General features: G+C 44.4%; 1 pseudogene; it reads left to right on the forward strand.

Moving 5' to 3' along the window:
• The first annotated feature begins 5,519 nt into the window (after window positions 1-5,519).
• On the forward strand, window positions 5,520-5,637 carry LOC126263979 (5S ribosomal RNA; annotated as a pseudogene).
• The last annotated feature ends 14,617 nt before the right edge of the window (window positions 5,638-20,254 follow it).

Consider the following 20,254-nt stretch of genomic DNA (forward strand, 5'->3'; position numbering starts at 1 on the left):
CAATAAAAATGAGTAAGTGGTATGCCAATTACAGCCGAGTGTGTACATAAACTGTTCTCGTCATGTTATATATTTTCAGTAACCAGGCTACATGTGCACTGCCACTGTAAATAATTTATAATATCTCACCAGCCAACATTTTAGAGATAATTTCTGAAACAAAAGTGTTTGCAACGTTCATTCTTCACTGTAAGCAGTATTTCACAGCGTATAATCAGTGCAGTATTGGATGTAATTAGGGACTGAATTGACGACACTCTATTTGTTCCCGTATACGGTGCGGAAGAAAAGTAGCCATAAATATGCTTACACACTGCTCCCGTATTGATTATGTTCCTGTGAACTAAGCGTACCGTCGTTTACATCCCAGAAGTCTAAATCCACACGCGACAAAGGCTAACTGAATAACAACTAGCCGCGAGGTCTAAGGCGTCTTCTCACGGACCGGGCGGCTGACCCCATCGGAGGTTCGAGTCCTGCCTCGGGCATGGGTGTGTATGTAATTAATAGCTTAAGTTAGTTTAAGTTAGATTAAGTAGTGTCTAAGCTTAGGGTCCGATGACCTAAGCAGTTTGGTCCCTTAAGGTCTTTTTACAAATTTACAAACAACACAAAATCAGTTCTGAAGACTGGTGGCTCAAGGGCTAAATACTTGTATTCGTCCCATTACTCATTTGTCTCCTGATCTATCACGCCTACCGCCTTATAACCATACAAATGGTTTCGTACTTAACAGAAAATCTTTTATGAAACTATTAATGCCAATAAAATCTGTTGTCTGTGGTAAATGAGGCAAAATAAACAGCATTTAAGGCTGATGGTATATACTTTTACCACTGACACATACAGGGCTAACCCGCCACAGAACTAACTAGCTACAGAATATGGGAAATAATATCAAACATACATATAGAAGAAATTCTTACATAACGTTAATGCACTAAATCTAGACACTGATTAGTAAATACCATACATTCACAAACTGCATATCATAATATAGTAATATTGTTACTATTCTGCATTTGTGCTTTGGTGTGTGTGTGTGTGTGTGTGTGTGTGTGCACGTCCGCACATACTTGTGTTGTCTACGTAGAAATCTTTGGCAGCGCAAAATGAAGAAAGCTGTTAATCGAGGTACACGAAGATCAATTAGTTGGGCGGGAATCAAGCAGTAAATATATATTGGACGACAGCAATTCTTTGAGCAAAATAAGCACTGAAGCTCTAAGCAAGCGTGAGTAGCTCAGTTAAGCTGACAGTAAGTCAGTAAACCAGTAACGCAGTAACGTGAACGAACAGAGCTTTATATTCCTCTAATAAAACGGCAGAGTCGTTTATCATAGTTTTAACACTGGTGAAAATATACGACAATGGCAGCAACATTCCAGTGAACACTGGTCTGCAAACGACCCATCTGCGGGTAATTGCGAATGTGTGGTCACGACCCGCCACTGAAATATAGCCCCAGTTAATACAAATGTAATCGAAATATAAACTTTTTGATTAGTTCAGATGTCACAAATGAAAGTTCACATATCATAAGTGCGCTCACTTAAAAGGAATTACGTACTATTTCAGTATATCACACGTTACAATGCTGTGTACCACCTCGAATTTGGATTCAACACTGCACTGGACTCTCTTCTCCCAGACATCACCGAATCATCTCGTAAAATCTGACTAGCGTGTGCTCCAGCTGAACACTTTACTTTTGCGATGACTCCTCAAACGAAAAAGAAAACAGAGGATTGAGGTCAGTTACAGGGAAAGCTACAACCGCTGTTCGACCTATCCATCTTAGACCGTACTTGCTCGTCAGACGTCGTCCTGTATCAGAGAAACTCCTGTTACGTGCCCTAGAAATCATGTACAGAGGTCCTCATTCTTTGCAGAAGGAGAACATCCTCAAGCAGCAGTCCTGGTACGTCCGTTCAGAGAAATCGGGGGTACCGCCATCCAGCAAGTTTTCTTGATGGAATGCGTGGCCCAATGAGACGACAGCTTAGAACATGTTTAGTGAGTGACTGATCATCAAAATATAGGTTACCTTCGTGTACTGTGAAATTTAAAAGAAGAAAACTTATAAATATCACGACGTATGAATCTCAGTTTGTAAATAACATGTTACTTGTTGATAGATGACTGAGGTCTACTGAATTAGCCAAAAAATCTCTCTCGAGCTAATTTTCCTATGAGATATTGAGCTCTAAGAAAATACGGGTACAGTCGGCTATGATCTATTTTCATTTGTCCAATTGTAGCTGCGCGTGATTAGCCGAGCGGTCTGAGGCGCTGCAGTCATGGACTGTGCGGCTGGTCCCGGCGAGGTTCGAGTCCTCCCGCGGGCATGGGGGTGTGTGTTTGTCCTTAGGATAATTTACGTTAAGTAGTGTGTAAGCTTAGGGACTGATGACCTCAAAAGTTAAGTCCCATAAGATTTCACGCACATTTGAACATTTTTTTTAACCAGTCGTAAAGGTTTTCTTACTTTCGAACAGAACAGCATGCAGTGTAGGAGTTCTCTCTTGAAGACGGCTACTTCTCAGTTTCATGTTCCACGGATGATTTAGCACGATAAATGGTCATTTTTCGTTTTACATTCCCGTCGCAAATTAATTTGTATGTGTGGCTACATGCTGAACATTTATAATTTATTTTTTTTAATATACAAATGTAAATGAGTAACTTATATCGATCAACTTTTACACATTAAAATAACAGAAATTCTTCTACTGAATACGAGTTCTCAGGGTGTAACTTTTTCAGTTTGTCTGCAATTTTTGCTTTGGTGCCTGTCAGACATTTTGTATCACCGGGTAAGTGATCAAGAAACTTTGTTGCAGCGTTTTGCACTCCTTTTTGTGCTGAAAACAGCCTTAACGTGGAATTTGAATGTCATTTTTCCTTCTGGTACTGCAACTATGTACATCGTTGTTCCTATTGAACTGTAGCGGATTGTTTACAACAAACTTTATGAGCGAATAAATATACTGTGAAGCAGTATTCAGAATAACCAACTCTTCAAACAGATGTCTACAAGATGATCGTGGGTCGTCATCGCACGTTATTATTACAGCACGTTTTTGAGCAATGAAGAGTTTCTTTCTTGCATTTGAGTTATCCCGGAACATACGGCATTATTGAATCAAAATGGGTGCCATTCAGACACAGAAACTTAGCCAAAAAGCGAAAACAAAATGACGATGACATACAAATGACACCGTGGAACACACCAACACTGCCAGAAACCTAGGCGTGTTCCTAGACTAACATTTGCCCAAGATTTGCAATGATTCCAAGTGCAAATGTGGCTGAACTAAGTTGTTATACAACTTGCAAATTGGGGATTTTCGAGATTAAATTCTCGTCAATGCGAACAGCTAAGTATTTTGAAGTTGTCATCCTATTTATTATTTCCTCAACATGTGTTACAGTTATCATTGGTGTAGTACTCCTAGATGTGCAGAACACAATATATTTGTCTTTTTTGACAATTCGCAGGAAACCAGATAGTGACACTTTTAAGAAAGAAATAAGTATGCTTGGATATATAGGTTTAGCGTCATTTTTGTTTTATTGACTATGAAGAGAAAGCGGGTAGAGGGTGCAGCACAGTCCCGACAAACAGTCTGCTGCTCTCTGATACCATCGAGAGGACCACAGATCCTGAAGTCTTAAAATGACATCATCGACGTCACAAAGTGTCACACGTCCTACCCCGTAAGCCAGTGCGAAAAAATATGGAATTTAATCCAGGGCGGTTGCGTAAATTGCGATCAACAACAATTTTTTCCTCCCCTCTGCAGCCACATAAAGGCGATGATGCTTTTGTCCACCACCAGGATTATAAACTGCTACTACGGAGCAGAGCATCACCGAACAGCTCCAACTGCCATTACCACTCATTCTTACATATACTTTAGCCTCCTTTTCAAATAACCATGAATTCTTTCAGAAATTCCTGGCTGCCACCAGAATTTCTCACTCAGACAGCGGCCGGCGGCGCCGCACATACCGAACCGCCAAAGAAACTGGTATAGGCATGCCTGTTCAGATACAGCGCTGCGTTCGGCAACGCCTACATAAGACCACAAGTGTGTGGCGCAGTTGTTAGATCGGTTATTGCTGCCACCATACCAGTTTATGAAGATCTGAGTTTAAATGTGTTATAGTCGGCGCACGAGCGATCGGACACAGTATCTCCGAGGTAGCGATCAAGTGGAAATTTTCCCGTACGAACACGCCGTGAATATCAGGAACCCGGTGAAACATCAGATCTCCGACATCGCTGCGGCCGGGGAAAGATCCTGCACGAACGGAACCAACGACGACTGAAATGAATCGTTCAACGTGATACAAGTGCAACCATTTCGCAAATTTCTGCACATTTCAATGCTGGGCTATCAACAAGAGTCAGCGTGCGTACCATTCTACGAAGCGTCATAGATATGGGCTTTCCGAGCCGAAGGCCCACTCGTTTAGCCTTGATGACTGCTCGACACAAAGCTTTACGCCTCGCCTGGGCCAGTCACTTACCGACATTGGACTGTTGATGGCTGGGAACACGTTGCCTGGTCGGACGAGTCCCATTTCAGATCGTATCGAGCAGATGCACGTGTACTGGTATGGAGAAAACCTCATGAATCCATAATCCCCGCATGTCAGCAGGGGACTATTCAAGCTGGTGGAGGCTCTGTAATGGTGTGGGGTGTGTGCATTTGGAGTGGTATGGAACCCCTGATACGTCTAGATACGACTCTGACAAGTGACACGTACGTGAGCATCCTGTTTGATCACCTGCATCCATTCATGTCCATTCTGCATTCCGACGGACTTGCGCAATTCCATCAGGACAATGCGACACCCCAAACGTCCAGAATTGCTACAACGTGGCTCCAGAAACACTCTTCTGAGTTTAAACACTTCTGTTGGCCACCATACTCACCAGACATGAACATTATTGAGCATCTCTGGGATCCCTTGCAACGAGCTGTTCAGAAGAGATCCCCACCCTCTCGTAATCTTAAGCATTTATGGACAGCTCTGCAGGATTCATGGCGTCAGTTCCCTCCAGCACTACTTTAGACATTAGCCGAATTCATACCACGTCGTGTTGCGGCACTTCTGAGTGCTCGCTAGGGTCCTACACCACATTAGGCAGCTGTACCAGTTTCTTTGGCTCTGCATGGTACGTGCAGTAAGCAGTGAACACGTGATAACAGGCCGGAGACAAGCCTTCCTCCACCTAGTCACGTGGCGTGATACCGTGGCCTTAAGAGTCGGATACAGTTCCCTGCACAGTGACGAGCTTAATATCGTATTCAGTGAAGATGCTTACAGCATTGTCACTGGCTGCCATCTAGATGACGGCGTACACTGTGATCTCGGACTTTGGTGTTTGGCTGCAATTCTTTAAGTACTTGGGCTTTATTCACATACTTGCAGTATTTCACAGTGCTCATCTCTTCGTAACCACAACTAGCCGCAAATCAGAATTTACTATGTCCTCTAGTAAATACGGCAACGGCCTTGCCGTAGTGGATACACCGGTTCCCATCAGATCACCGAAGTTAAGCACTGTCGGGCGTGGCTGGCACTCGGATTGGTGACCCTCCAGGCCGCCATGCGCTGTTGCCATTTTTCGGGGTGCACTCAGCCTCGTGAGGCCAAGCTACTCGACCGAATAGTAGCGGCTCCGGTCAAAGAAAACCATCATAACAACCGGGAGTGCGGTGTGCCGACCACACGCCCCTCCTATCCGCATCCTCAGCGAGGATGACACGGCGGTCGGGTGGTACCGATGGGCCACTTGTGGCCTGAAGACGGAGAGAGCTTCTTGTAAATACACCCTTAAGACAAAATTGAACTATACTCCACGAAGAAATTATCTGAATGGGACGGAAATCTGTACATATGATGTACAAGTACAGACAAACAAAGAATTACAATTACAGAAAAAATAGACAATTTATTCAGCAGAAAGAGCTTCACAAATTCAGCAAGTCAATAACGTGTTCGTCCACCTCTGGCCCTTACGCAAGAGGTAATCGGCTTGGCATTGGCTGATGTAGCAGTTGGATGTTCTCTTGAGGGATATAGCACCAAATCCTATCCTACCGGCGCGTTAGATAGTCAAAGTCCAGAGTTGCTTGGAGGGCCCTGCCCCTAATACTCCAAACGTTCTGAATTGGGAAGAGATTCGTCGACCTTGCTGGACAAAGTAGGAATTGGCATGCACGAAGACCAGTAGTAGAAAATCCCGCCGGGAGTGGATGGGATTATCTTGCCGAATTTTTAAGACCAGGATGGTTTGCTACGAAGGGCAACAAAACGGGGCCTAGAATATCGTCGACGTACCGCTGTGGTGTATGGGTGCAGTGGTATAGCAGGAGACAAACAAAGAGGTCCTGCTATGAAAGAGAATGGGTTATTGGGCTACAGTCGAGTTCACATCCCACCGCTGTCTGGGGGGTTCAGTTCGATAATACCCTCCAGAACACGGGAAGAGTCTCTACTGCTTAGCCGCGCGTGATTATCCGAGCGGTCTGCGGCGCTGCAGTCATGGACTGTGCGGCTGGTCCCGGCGGAGGTTCGAATCCTCCCTCAGGCATGGGTGTGTGTGTTTGTCCCTAGGATAATTTAGGTTAAGTAGTATGTAAGCTTAGGGACTGATGACCTTAGCTGTTAATTTGATTTGATCCATTATAAATGGTTTGTGAAAGCCTGCGACTGTAGATACAATAGGTTTGTTTATAATTAAATAAATCTTCTGCTACCAGTCACGATTTTTCTTTATTTTACTATTCGCACGACGCGTTTCGAGAAATAATTCTCATTTTCAAGTGCGTGTTTTGATGTGTGTTAAGCCATTTCTTTTGATGTTGTCAGTGTGTGTGAGTCTGCTGCATTTTGTTGACTTTTACTGTAATACATAAGAAACGTGATTTTTAGTTGGGTATCAATACTTTCTGTGAGGTTAGTGGCTAAAGTTTGAGAACAATTTGTACTTACAGTTTTCTAATGGTCCATTTGTGTAGAGTCTCACACACACTTAACATCACACACAACTTGTACACTTTACACATCGAAAATATCTTATATAAACAAAACAGTTACAGAGATCTTCTTACAGGTAGTTCACAGAGATAACATTATAGGTCTTCCACAGATTACAAAAGCATATCATAATCTGTGGAAGACCTATAATGTTATCTCTGTGAACTACCTGTAAGAAGATCTCTGTAACTGTTTTGTTTATATAAGATATTTTCGATGTGTAAAGTGTACAAGTTGTGTGTGATGTTAAGTGTGTGTGAGACTCTACACATATGGACCATTAGAAAACTGTAAGTACAAATTGTTCTCAAACTTTAGCCACTAACCTCACAGAAAGTATTGATACCCAACTAAAAATCGCGTTTCTTATGTATTACAGTAAAAGTCAACAAAATGAAGCAGACTCACACACACTGACAACATCAAAAGAAATGGCTTAACACACATCAAAAAACGCACTTGAAAATGAGAATTATTTCTCGAAACGCGTCGTGCGAATAGTAAAATAAAGAAAAATCGTGACTGGTAGCAGAAGATTTATTTAATTATAAACAAACCTATTAGCTGTTAAGTCTCATAATATTTCACACACATTTGAACATTTCTACTGCTTGTCTTCCTGCTAGCCAAACACTACCTTGGTTAGAAAAGTCGCCCGGTCTCTCCCCAATTGAGAACGTTTGAGCACTACGGGCCGGGCTCTCCAAGGAACTCAGGATTTTGGAAATCTAACGCACCAGTTGGACAGAATTTGACGGAAGACCCCTCAGGAGGGCATCCAACAACTCATTCAGCCAATGCCAATCCGAATAATTACCTGCATAAGGGTAAGAGACGGACCAACACATTACTGACTCGCTCAATTTGTGAAGCACTTTCTATTGAATAAATAGTCCAATTTTCCTGAAGTTGTGGTCGTTTATTTGTCTGTAAATGTGCCTCAAGGGTACAGATTTTCATCTCATTCGAACAATTTCTCCGTGGTGCGTCGTTTTTCCTTTTCCTTTCCCTTATTTTACTTATAATAAAGAATTTGTGAAATTTTTTTACGGATGATGTCACTGATATAATTAACAGTCCTTACGGCAGCGCCTCATTTCAATCGTCGTCCGATCGGCAAAATGTAAGGTATCGAGATAACTGACAATCGGTTGTAAAATCAAATTGCGTATGTCGACAGAGGAAAGGCAGCTGGCCCTAATGGAAGACGCTTTTTGCTAGTCTATTATTACCATTTTAGGCACCGAAAATTTCCTATGTACCAGTAAATATAGATTCCATAAACACCAATAGCACGAACCCCAACTTAAACTGCTCCTCTATGAAACCCAGAAGGCAGTAGAGACCGCCGTTCAGTTCGATGCCGTGTTCCTTGACTTCTGGAAGGCATTCGATATAGTTCCGCAGTAAAGCCTGATGGGTAGAGTGCAGGCGTATGGAATATGAGACGAGGTCTGAGATCCGACTGAAAACTTCTTTGCAAGTTAAAAACAGCACGTCTTTCTTTAAACGTGAAGTACCTCCAGACGTGGCCTAAGATTGTTTTACAGACCATTACTATTTGCAGTATAAATGAATGACCTTTTGAATAACGCGAGTGTTCGCTATTTTCGCTCAAGCCTAGAAAACAGCAGCGATATGTTGGAACAGCAGGAGAGGATCGACTCTTTAACTAGGAATTTCCAGATGATGCTCAACATAAAAGAATGTAACACACATAAAAGGGCGGAAGTATCGATTATTGCTCGATTGCAGAATTGCGAAACGTTCCATTTAACATCTGGGATTATAGGTAAGTATAGAGGGATTTAAAATAGAGTGATCACATAAAAACAATCGCAGTTGAGGGATACTGCAGGCTGAAATTCGTTGGGGGTATCTTCAGTATGTGTAACCCATCCACCAAGTAGGTACCTTACAGAATACTAGAGCGATACTTGAGAGTGTTTCTCAGTCTGAAACGCATCAGGTTGTTTTATGTGGGAAAGCAGAGTCTACCTTCTTGGCTGAGTAGTCACGGCGTCCGAAAGCTTTGCAGCGGGCCCCGGTTCGATTTCCGGTCGGATCGGAGATTTTCTCCGCTCGGGGACTGCGTGTTGTATTGTCATCATCATTTCATCACCGTCGAGATGCAAATCGACCGTTGTGACTTCAACTGACAAGACTTGCAACTTGGCGATCGAACTTCTCCAGACGGATCAGTGCCTTAGATCCTTTTTTTTTTTGGGGGGGGGGGGGGGGTGGGCGGGAATAGAAGATTCAAAAGAAGAACAGCAAGTTCGTTTATATGAGTGGAAACGTCAGAAAGATGGTCATCCAAATCGAGCAGCAGACGCCACAAGGGAGGCGCTATCCATCACTGGGAAGTTTAGTCAAATTTCCAAAAGCACACCTTCCCGGAAGAGTCAACCAATATATTGCTTCCTGCACGTATACCTCGCAAAAAAGACCATGAAGTTAAAGTTAGAGAGATTGGAGCTCACATGCAAACTGTATTCTTCTCAGCGCAGTATTAGGGACTTGGAACAATGATAGACGAGTTACCCGCTGCCAGAGTATCGAAGTAGCTGTAAATGTAGATCAAATCGAATTTCTTTGAGTGCACGAAAAATAAATTTTTACGCGATGTATTTTCGTCGCCCTTTGTTCGGGATTTGGCCGGTCTGGACACGAGCGCGGGACACCGTCTGCGGCTTCATGCAACAAGTACGGCCTTCTCCCCACAGCTACACTCTGCCTGGCCTCTGAAATGTAGTTACGACCACTGATGGGAAATATCTTTTTCATACCTCAAAGCAGTCACTGGTTGGTTTTGCTGCGCGCAACTTTTTTCCCGTCTTTATCGCGGACAGTAGCATGTGAAATATTGAAATTGGGGCGCGCGTGCCCGCGACATATATGGCGGTATTTCTGTGGCTCCGTAGGACGACCTTTTTTTTGCTTCATTTTTTTAGGCAGCAGTGTTGTATCACAGGCAGAACGCTGCAGGCGACGGTTTTTTTTTTTTTGTGTACCGTTAGCGCTTCCCGCACGGAAACAAACGCGTCCCGGACACAGCGCGTTTGTAGCGCACGGGTCGCGTAAGCGTCTTTATGTAGCCGGAGGCAGGACTACAGAATGGGTATCGTGCTCGCAAAACGTAACTCTGTATAATGTACCAGCCCTGGAATGCCCCCTGCGTGACTGTAGCTTATTTGCAACAGCAGCTAGCATGAAAACTAGCCAGATTTTACTTATTGCGCGTATAAAGTCCAATTCGAAAAATGCACGATTAAATTTGTGCGTGATTTGTGTGTGTACAGTGCGTGAAATTAAGTGGCAGAGCTGAATCTCAGGCAGCAACAATGTCTCTAATGCCGCTGAGCATCGAATCCGGCTGAGTTTGAAACTCGTTCAAACGAGCAATGCTCGAGTGGAGAGCTAGCCTTTAGTCCCTTCCGCGATCCTTAAACGACCTCTTATTGCAACACCCAAGTCAGGGACCAGAACCAACAATCAACTAGGGCATTTAAACGAGACACCAGTTACCGCTCTGCAAGGCTTAACATTATACGTGCTTCACAACTCACGTAGAAATGCGACATTGTTCAGCTTCATATACGCTGAAGTGCAACATTTTTTGGAGACCAACCGCTTTAACGGAAGTGAGATATATCAGGGATTAGCTCCGCTACAATTCAAAATTCTTTTAAGGCTCCTGAACATTAATCGCGCGTAATAATCACTGACAATTAAAAAAAAACGGAAAAATCACAAAAACACTAATACTAAACAGACTTCATCTCTAGCTGAATGCCACAGTGAGTGCTGTATTTAAATTAAAAAATCAATGACCCCCATACAAAATTAATCTAGAAACCCACTGCAGAACGAACAACTACTTAAACTTAGTAATAATGCAAGAAATATGAGCACGAACACCTAGCGACATGTTTGGTAAACTAATTGCACTCAATTTCTGAATGAGAAAAGACATTCTATTACCACAGTATAGCACGTACAGACGCAACACTCCTGTTTATTTTTGCAACAGCAGCGCTCCAAATGAACAGAATGATACACTTCTGAATACGGTATCGGATGAGTGAGAATAGTATAGTTATACTGATTTGTAACATAGTATTTACAATGGGGATCGTATGTAATATCATAACAATCGAAACTAAATAAAATCTGACACCACATATAGGAAGCATGAATTCGTACATTACAGGACACGTAACGCCAAAATCAAGAAAACTGTTTCCCGACACAGAAGAAAAAGATTCCGCTATCGTCATTACGTCTGAGGCATAGTCTGAGGCATAAACGACACAGGACATGTACAAGACACGTAACCTCTTGTAAAGACACCAGATAACACAAAGTATTGGATTCCCTATGACTTAATATATGCATACTCTATCTACTGCAAAATGCATAGAAATGGCCGGCCGCGGTGGCAGAGCTGTTCTAGCCGCTTCAGTCCGTTGGAAAATCGAGAGAAGTGTAAGAATGAAAGAACCGTTAGACACTATACAAAACTGTTGCGTGCCAAGGCAAGTGGCCATCACAATAAGGAGAACAAGAGACATACATGTACATGTTTCTCATTTATGAAATATGTTTTTATATTCTCTTGATTTCAGAGGTGTAAGCTGCTGTTATACACATGTTCGAAAGTGTTTCTTCTGGAATAGGTTGTAACTTACGCACTGAATCAGCGAGATTCGGTTGTTTTTACATTTATTTCACGATCACTTACGTCTTTCGATAGTTTATTAACGCTAGGAACGCAAAAATATAATGGCTACTTCCTTACCTGCTTTCTCGACGCTAGGGGCTCTCGTGTCGTTCCAATTGCCAGACTGTAACAGTTTTCTCATCAATAAGTGGCGTGACTGTGTATGGTACGGCAATGCTGTTACTATTAACGTACACGCAACTTAAGTAAATACAACCAAAGGCAAGCCCCTTACTTACACGCTCCTCATGGGTATTACTAATACCGACGAACTTGCACACGTTAAATAGCTCTGAGCACTATGGGACTTAACTTCTAAGGTCACCAGTCCCCTAGAACTTAGAACTACTTAAACCTAACTAACCTAAGGACATCACTCACATCCATGCCCGAGGCAGGATTCGCACCTGCGACCGCAGCGGTAGCGCGGTTCCAGACTGTAGCGCCTAGAGCCGCTCGGTCACCCCGGCCGGCCGCACACGGTAAAATGACAGTGGCAGATTATCAGCATACCAGACGTTATTGGTGCCAGGCTAAGCGGCGATATAGCCATATAAGTATTGAAAGAACAACTGAAAACCGATGTTGGCTGCGGCAAACTGCACACCAAACACCGTGGTCGGTGAATGTATGGTGCAGGGTTCTGGAGGACAATTTATAGGCCACTATTTCATTGAAGGGAAAAATCTTAATGGCGGGAAGTACACCACATTCCTGCAAGAAACGTTAGGTCTGTTATTGGAAGAGATACCTTTAGGAACAAGGAACAGAATGCGGCATCAACACGATGGGTGTCCGGCACATTTTTCGCTGATGGCTAGAAATGAGTTGCTGAGACAATTCCCAAATCGTAGGACTGGACGCGGAGGAGATGTGCCGTGGTCGGGTCGTTCGCCAGAATTGACGCCTCTGGAATTTTTCCTGTGGGGATTCGTAAAAGACATTGTTTATAAAGACGTTCCAACTACACCTGGAGATATGCGAGAGAGAATTGTCAGAGCATGTGCTTGGATAAGTGCCAATGTGATAAAGAATAGCACTCAATCCATGATAAGAAGATTTTAGCACTGCATTGATACCAGTGGTCGTCACTTCGAACACCTTCTGCAAATGGACGTTCATGCCACCTTTTTGACCTTCGTTGACCTTCAAAGACCTTACTATTACAAATCATTGGATTCGTCTCGATAGTCGCTATCAGGAAATAAGTACCAAACTATAGCACTATAGCATCCCACGTAAAAAAAAAAAAAAAAAAAAAAAAAAAAACAAGTGAAGTGACCCCACCTAGCACCAAAAATCCAACGTGTGCGTGTGTGTGTGTGTAAGGGGCGAGAGGGAAGGAGGGAGAGAGCGAGAGGGAGAGAGAGAGAGAGAGAGAGTTAATGGTAGATATTTCTCTTTCCTGCCACAAGGATTCACGCGATTTTCTTACAAACAACCAGCATTCAAAAGCGATTTCTGAATGATATATCCGCTGTATACTCTTTCCTTGTTTACTTAATGTACATGCTCTCCTACCTACTTCGTGCGGTTGTACTGAAGTGTTAATCGCCTGCATATCCAAGCATGTGGTGCTCTTCACGCCAGTTTGACCTTTGTTGGGCGCAGCTTTCATACTGTTGCAGTTTTAATGGACAGGAGTGTAAATAGATTGTACTAATATTTTCTGATTCAACCAATAGTTAATAGTATAAGTTTTCTCAGCACCCTTTCAATGCCGTAACGATATACTGTACAACAGCAAATAAATACTGACGTAATTTAATGCACCGTAGTGTCACTGTGTTACTACCACATGCACGGTAGTCTAAAATACTATGTGGTATTATTACAGAAATAATAGTAACTGGTGTAAGATGTAATAATATCGTCCGGCATCCTTAGTGCTGTTACCATTCGTGTATTGGGAAACTATGTGTATTTTAGACTACCATACTTACAGTAGTGCCACAAAGATTAAAATGTATTTGAAAAATATTACGTTTTTAAAAGCTGATCGTGGGAGAATACCATGTCTACTCGTTTCAGTGAAACTGGATTTGCATACGTTTACCTCTGCCTGCAGAAACTGGGGCACCAACGAGTTGGCAGGCTCCATAAGAGTTGCTTCCAAAAAGCATTACGTTACCTGCAACAAAAAAAGTTATTGGCATCAGGGAGAAATTAACAACACTATAATAAATCACTAATACGAAATGAATCAGAAAACGCTCATTTCTGGACTGTTACTCTGTTTTAGCATTATTCCACAAAAATTTAACAAATGAAATGGGTATGAAGCGAGTTTCGTGAGTGCACATCGATAAGAGTTTGAATGGAAACTCAGAAAGAAGACAGTTTCCTTACCGTTACCAAAAAAAAAAGTTCAAATAAATGTGTGTGAAATATTATGGGACTTAACTGTTAAGGTCATCAGTCCCTAAGCTTACACACTACTTAAACTAAATTATCCTAAGGACAAACACACAGACCCATGCCCAAGGGAGAACTCGAAACTCCGCCGCTTACCGTTTCATTTCAGCAACTTTTACGTTATGTGAAATAACACGCACTGAAGATGGAAGTGCTAAAAGTTTCACGTTCACCCTGAGAAACAAAAAAAGACGGACCATGAAGGAATCATCCAAATGGGATCTACATGTACAAACAAATGATTACTATTTCAGAAAAAGTGGATGATTTATGCAAGAGGAAGAGCTAAACAAATTGAGCAAGTCAATAACGCGTTAGTCAATCTCTTGTTCTTATGCAAGCAGTTATTCGGCTTGGCATTGATTGATAGAGTTGTTGGAAGTCTTCCTTATAGATATCTTGCCAAATCCTGTCCAGTTGGCGCGTTAGATCGTCAATGTGCCGAGATCCTGTTCATAATGCTTCGAATGTTCCCAGTTGGGGACAGATCAGGCGACCTTGCAGGCCAATGTAGGGTTTGGCAATCACGAAGAAAAGCAGCAGAGACTCTAGTGATGTGCAGACGGACATTGTCCTGCTGAAATGTAAGATCAGGATGGGTTGCCATGAAGGGCAACGAAACGGATCGTAGAATGCCGTCAACGTACCGCTGTGCCGTAAGGCTGCCTCGGACGCCAACCAAAGGGGTTGGAAAGAGAGAAATGGCACCCCCCGCCATTACTCTTGGTTATCGGACCGTATGGTGCGTGAAAGTCGGTTTGGTATCCCACCGCTCTCCGGGGCATCTCCAGACACGTCTTGGCTGGTCACCAGGCCTCCGTTCGTCACTGAAGACAATTTTACTCCAGTCGGATTTCTTTCACAAGGCCTTAGAGGCAGAAGACGTGGCTGGGGACGCCGCTGACAGCAGTGAAATACCAACCCGACTGTCGGCCCTGACAGCAGTGAAATACCAACCCGACTGTCGCCCCTGACAGCAGTGAAATACCAACCCGACTGTCGCCCCTGACAGCAGTGAAATACCAACCCGACTGTCGCCCCTGACAGCAGTGAAATACCAACCCGACTGTCGCCCCTGACAGCAGTGAAATACCAACCCGACTGTCGCCCCTGACAGCAGTGAAATACCAACCCGACTGTCGCCCCTGACAGCAGTGAAATACCAACCTGACTGTTGCCCCTGACAGCAGTGAAATACCAACCTGACTGTCGCCCCTGACAGCAGTGAAATACCAACCTGACTGTCGCCCCTGACAGCAGTGAAATACCAACCCGACTGTCGCCCCTGACAGCAGTGAAATACCAACCCGACTGTCGCCCCTGACAGCAGTGAAATACCAACCCGACTGTCGCCCCTGACAGCAGTGAAATACCAACCCGACTGTCGCCCCTGACAGCAGTGAAATACCAACCCGACTGTCGCCCCTGACAGCAGTGAAATACCAACCTGACTGTCGCCCCTGACAGCAGTGAAATACCAACCCGACTGTCGCCCCTGACAGCAGTGAAATACCAACCCGACTGTCGCCCCTGACAGCAGTGAAATACCAACCCGACTGTCGCCCCTGACAGCAGTGAAATACCAACCTGACTGTCGCCCCTGACAGCAGTGAAATACCAACCCGACTGTCGCCCCTGACAGCAGTGAAATACCAACCCGACTGTCGCCCCTGACAGCAGTGAAATACCAACCTGACTGTCGCCCCTGACAGCAGTGAAATACCAATCCGACTGTCGCCCCTGACAGCAGTGAAATACCAACCCGACTGTCGCCCCTGACAGCAGTGAAATACCAACCCGACTGTCGCCCCTGACAGCAGTGAAATACCAACCCGACTGTCGCCCCTGACAGCAGTGAAATACCAACCCGACTGTCGCCCCTGACAGCAGTGAAATACCAACCTGACTGTCGCCCCTGACAGCAGTGAAATACCAACCTGACTGTCGCCCCTGACAGCAGTGAAATACCAACCCGACTGTCGCCCCTGACAGCAGTGAAATACCAACCCGACTGTCGCCCCTGACAGCAGTGAAATACCAACCCGACTGTCGCCCCTGACAGCAGTGAAATACCAACCCGACTGTCGCCCCTGACAGCAGTGAAATACCAACCCGACTGTCGCCCCTGACAGCAGTGAAATACCAACCCGACTGTCGCCCCTGACAGCAGTGAAATACCAACCCGACTGTCGCCCCTGACAGCAGTGAAATACCAACCCGACTGTCGCCACTGACAGCAGTGAAGTACCAACCCGACTGTCGCCCCTGACAGCAGTGAAATACCAACCCGACTGTCGCCCCTGACAGCAGTGAAATACCAACCCGACTGTCACCCCTGACAGCAGTGAAATACCAACCCGACTGTCGCCCCTGACAGCAGTGAAATACCAACCCGACTGTCGCCGCTGACAGCAGTGAAAAACCAACCCGACTGTCGCCCACCATATAGCCCGATAACCAGGAGTGGCGTACCATTCGTTTTCGTAGCAGGAGACATTTGGTTGACACCCCTGGCAGCCTTACAGCACATCGACGATATTGTACGCCCCGTTTTCTTGCCCTTCGTAGCAAGATGGCCTGGGCTTATATTTCAGCAAGTTAATGCCCGCCAGCACATACGAAGCATTTCTACTTTTTGTATTCGTGGTAGCGAAGCACTGCCTTGGTCAGCAAGGTCACTGATCCCTCCCTAGCTGAGAATTTCCCCATCCAGCTCGAGATCTTGATGATCTAACACGCCAGTTGGACAGAGTGTGGTGTGAAGTACCTAAGGAGGACATTCAGAAACTCTGTTAATCAATGCCAAGACGAATAACTGCTTGCATGAGGGACAGAGGTGTAGCAAGGCATTATTAAAATGGCTCTGAGCATTATGGGACTTAACTTCTGAGGTCATCAGTCCCCTAGAACGCAGAACTACTTAAACCTAACTAACCTAAGGACATCACACACATCCATGCCCGAGGCAGGATTCGAACCTGCGACCGTAGCAGTCGCGCGGTTCCAGACTGTAGCGCCTAGAGCCGCTAGGCCACTCCGGCCGGCCAAGGCATTATTGACTTCCTCAATTTGTGAAGCTCGTTTTCTTGAAGAAGTCGTCCTATTTTTCTTAAATTGCAAACATTTGTTTCCCTATGTACCAACTTCCGTCCCATTCGGACAATTCCTTCTTGGTACATCTCCTTTTATTGTTTTTCTTAGTGTGTATTTTCCATGATTTCCTTCAGATACAAGTCACAGTACGAAAAATAATACGACAACATCGCAGGACCCCCTCCGGCCTGAACTACACGCTCCACATATTGAGAGTAGAAGCCTCGCTGGATCACCAGTGTATTCGATACTTCCCATTTTAAAGAGAATAAAGGTAGCAACGCATTGAGTCACATTTCCCATTCAATTATCTACCGTTTAGAATCTGTGCTGTTGAAGATTTTCAGCTTTCCGTTTCACTGTGACAAACGCTCCTTTTCGGAATACTCGACTCCAAATGCTCACCGCATGCAGTTTCGCTTACAATGTCGGATTCGAAACCGATTGTCTTTCACAAGGCCTTACACTCATTTAGCCTGTTTCGATCTTTCGACCAGTGTTTATATGACGCATTACATCACCGTAAGTGGTATACCATGTCTTGTAGACAAGTTGTACAGTCCGCGTTGGTACATCAACAAATCGGGAAACTTCACACACAACCTCGTCAACTCAGAGCAGCACTCGCACCAAACATCCTCTATTACTCATAAATTCCAATTTCTATCTGCCCCTACAGTTTTTACCCTCTACCCTCTACAGTTCGCTGTTGGGCTAGTCCAAAGACGATAGTATCTTTCTGTCGTTCTATTCTGTCTCTTTATAGACCCATCTTACTGTGCTGATTTCATACAACTGACACACACACACACACACACACACACACACATCACTTCGCTGAAATGGTCAGCGGTGGAGGGTCACATGATCAGATCGTAACAGATCTACAGTATGTGATCCATATCGCTTCAAAGGGACCACTGTGCGCTTTGAACGGGGTGACGAATATCTTTTCGTGTGAGATTTCGCGTTTGGAAAAAAAGGTATCGTATTAGTATGACAAGAAAAGTACCCATTATATAAATTGTCGCGTCTGGTCATTCGGACATGTCCGAAAGGAGAGACACCACGCATTCATATAACTGTTTTGCCTAGATGGACAATGGATCCACCTTCTTCAGTGCAGATGCAACGATGTCTCCGATCTCCTGCTGGAATCTCAGAGTAGGGAGCATGGAGGAAATGGATGGGGACTGTGGACAAGTGGCGCTCGGCCTGAATGTGGGTTAGCCGTGAGGCGCACCGAGATAGTCCTTGCTGTTGCGATAACTATGTGCGTAGAGTGCGCAGTGGTTAACGCACATACCTAGTACGTGGGAGATTCTGGGTTCGAATCCCCCTGTGGCAAACATTTCTACTCGTCGCTACTAATTCCGCGTAATGTCCCGATGGAGCTGACATCAGCAATCGGTTTCCTTACTTTTTATTTCTCCCCTCACCACCTTCAGTTTACATAAAATATCAGTTTTCATTGTAATGTTTGGTAGAACATTCGATAAAACATTGTTGCCGTTGTTGGTTGCTGTAGACGATGGCGTGAATACCAATGAAGGTTAGCCGGCCGGTGTGGCCGAGCGGTTCTAGGGGCTTCAGTCTGGAACCGCGCGACCGCTACGGTCGCAGGTTCAAATCCTGTCTCGGGCATGGATGTGTGTGATGTCCTTAGGTTAGTTAGGTTTAAGTAGTTCTAAGTTCTAGGGGACTGATAACCTCATATGTTCCCATAGTGCTCAGAGCCATTTGAACCTTTTTTTTAACCAATGGAGGTTACTTTGAAGAGAAGTGGCAAAATAACAACTTGTGCAGACGATTTCTCCTGCAAGTGCTGACGTTTGCCGTTCAGCTGCCTGTTGGCTGCTGTCTCGACCGTGGCTGACATTGAAATACTTCTTCGATTGAAGCTTATCCGTTACGGATATTTTAGAACCCGCGACTATTAACTGACTGTAAATACAGAAGACTGTAACCAGTAACTTCCTTAATTGTTAATTATTATCCTATGAACCGGTTTTCGAACCTTTTTAAGGTTCATCTTAAAATGTAACTTCCGGAAAACCATCTGAAAATTAACCTGAAAAGGTTCGAAAACCGTCTCATGGAATAATAAATAACTATTTTAAAAAGTTACTGATTGCAGTCTTGTGTATTTACTTTCTCTACTAGCAGGGATTCAATTAATGGTTAATTAACATAGTTGGTAGAACAACAGAGGGAAGCTACACACAACATGCGTCTCTTCTGGTAATACGCACTGTATTGTTCCTCCAATAAATAACAAAAAAATGGTTCAAATGGCTCTGAGCACTATGGGACTCAACTGCTGAGGTCATTAGTCCCCTAGAACTTAGAACTAGTTAAACCTAACTAACCTAAGGACATCACAAACATCCATGCCCGAGGCAGGATTCGAACCTGGGACCGTAGCGGTCTTGCGGTTCCAGACTGCAGCGCCTTTAACCGCACGGCCACTTCGGCCGGCCCAATAAATAACACATAAAGGATTGGGGAGGTAGCCCGATACACGAGTACCAGTCCTATGCTTCTTCTGCAGGACAAGAATATAAAATAGAAACCATTCAGTAGAGTGAGAGGCACTGAATTAAAACTGTCCAGCACCTGAACTATGAGAGAGTGCGGGGGAAAACACGGAGAACTTGGTGTACTAGCATGAAAGGTAACGGAAGCTCGGACAGGGCACTTCAAACGATTGTTCCGGTATCATCTTAAATAGCACCCAGTCTACTGCGTACTGATTGATTTGTAGATTAACTACGAACACTACTGAATGTGGAACCTCGCGAACGGAACGACCCATGGCGGCAAATGTTGCACAAAGGATGCTCACCGATGCTAAGATCAGGGCTCGACCCGAACTCAACGACCATTGTAACTGTTCACGACCGTTCAACGCGATCTACTAGTCACAGCTGAGCGATCGTGACATCTCTCGTCACTTTGTGGCCGAGG

Source organism: Schistocerca nitens, chromosome 6 (genome assembly GCF_023898315.1).
Source record: "Schistocerca nitens isolate TAMUIC-IGC-003100 chromosome 6, iqSchNite1.1, whole genome shotgun sequence".
Classification (NCBI taxonomy): Eukaryota; Metazoa; Arthropoda; class Insecta; order Orthoptera; family Acrididae; genus Schistocerca; species Schistocerca nitens.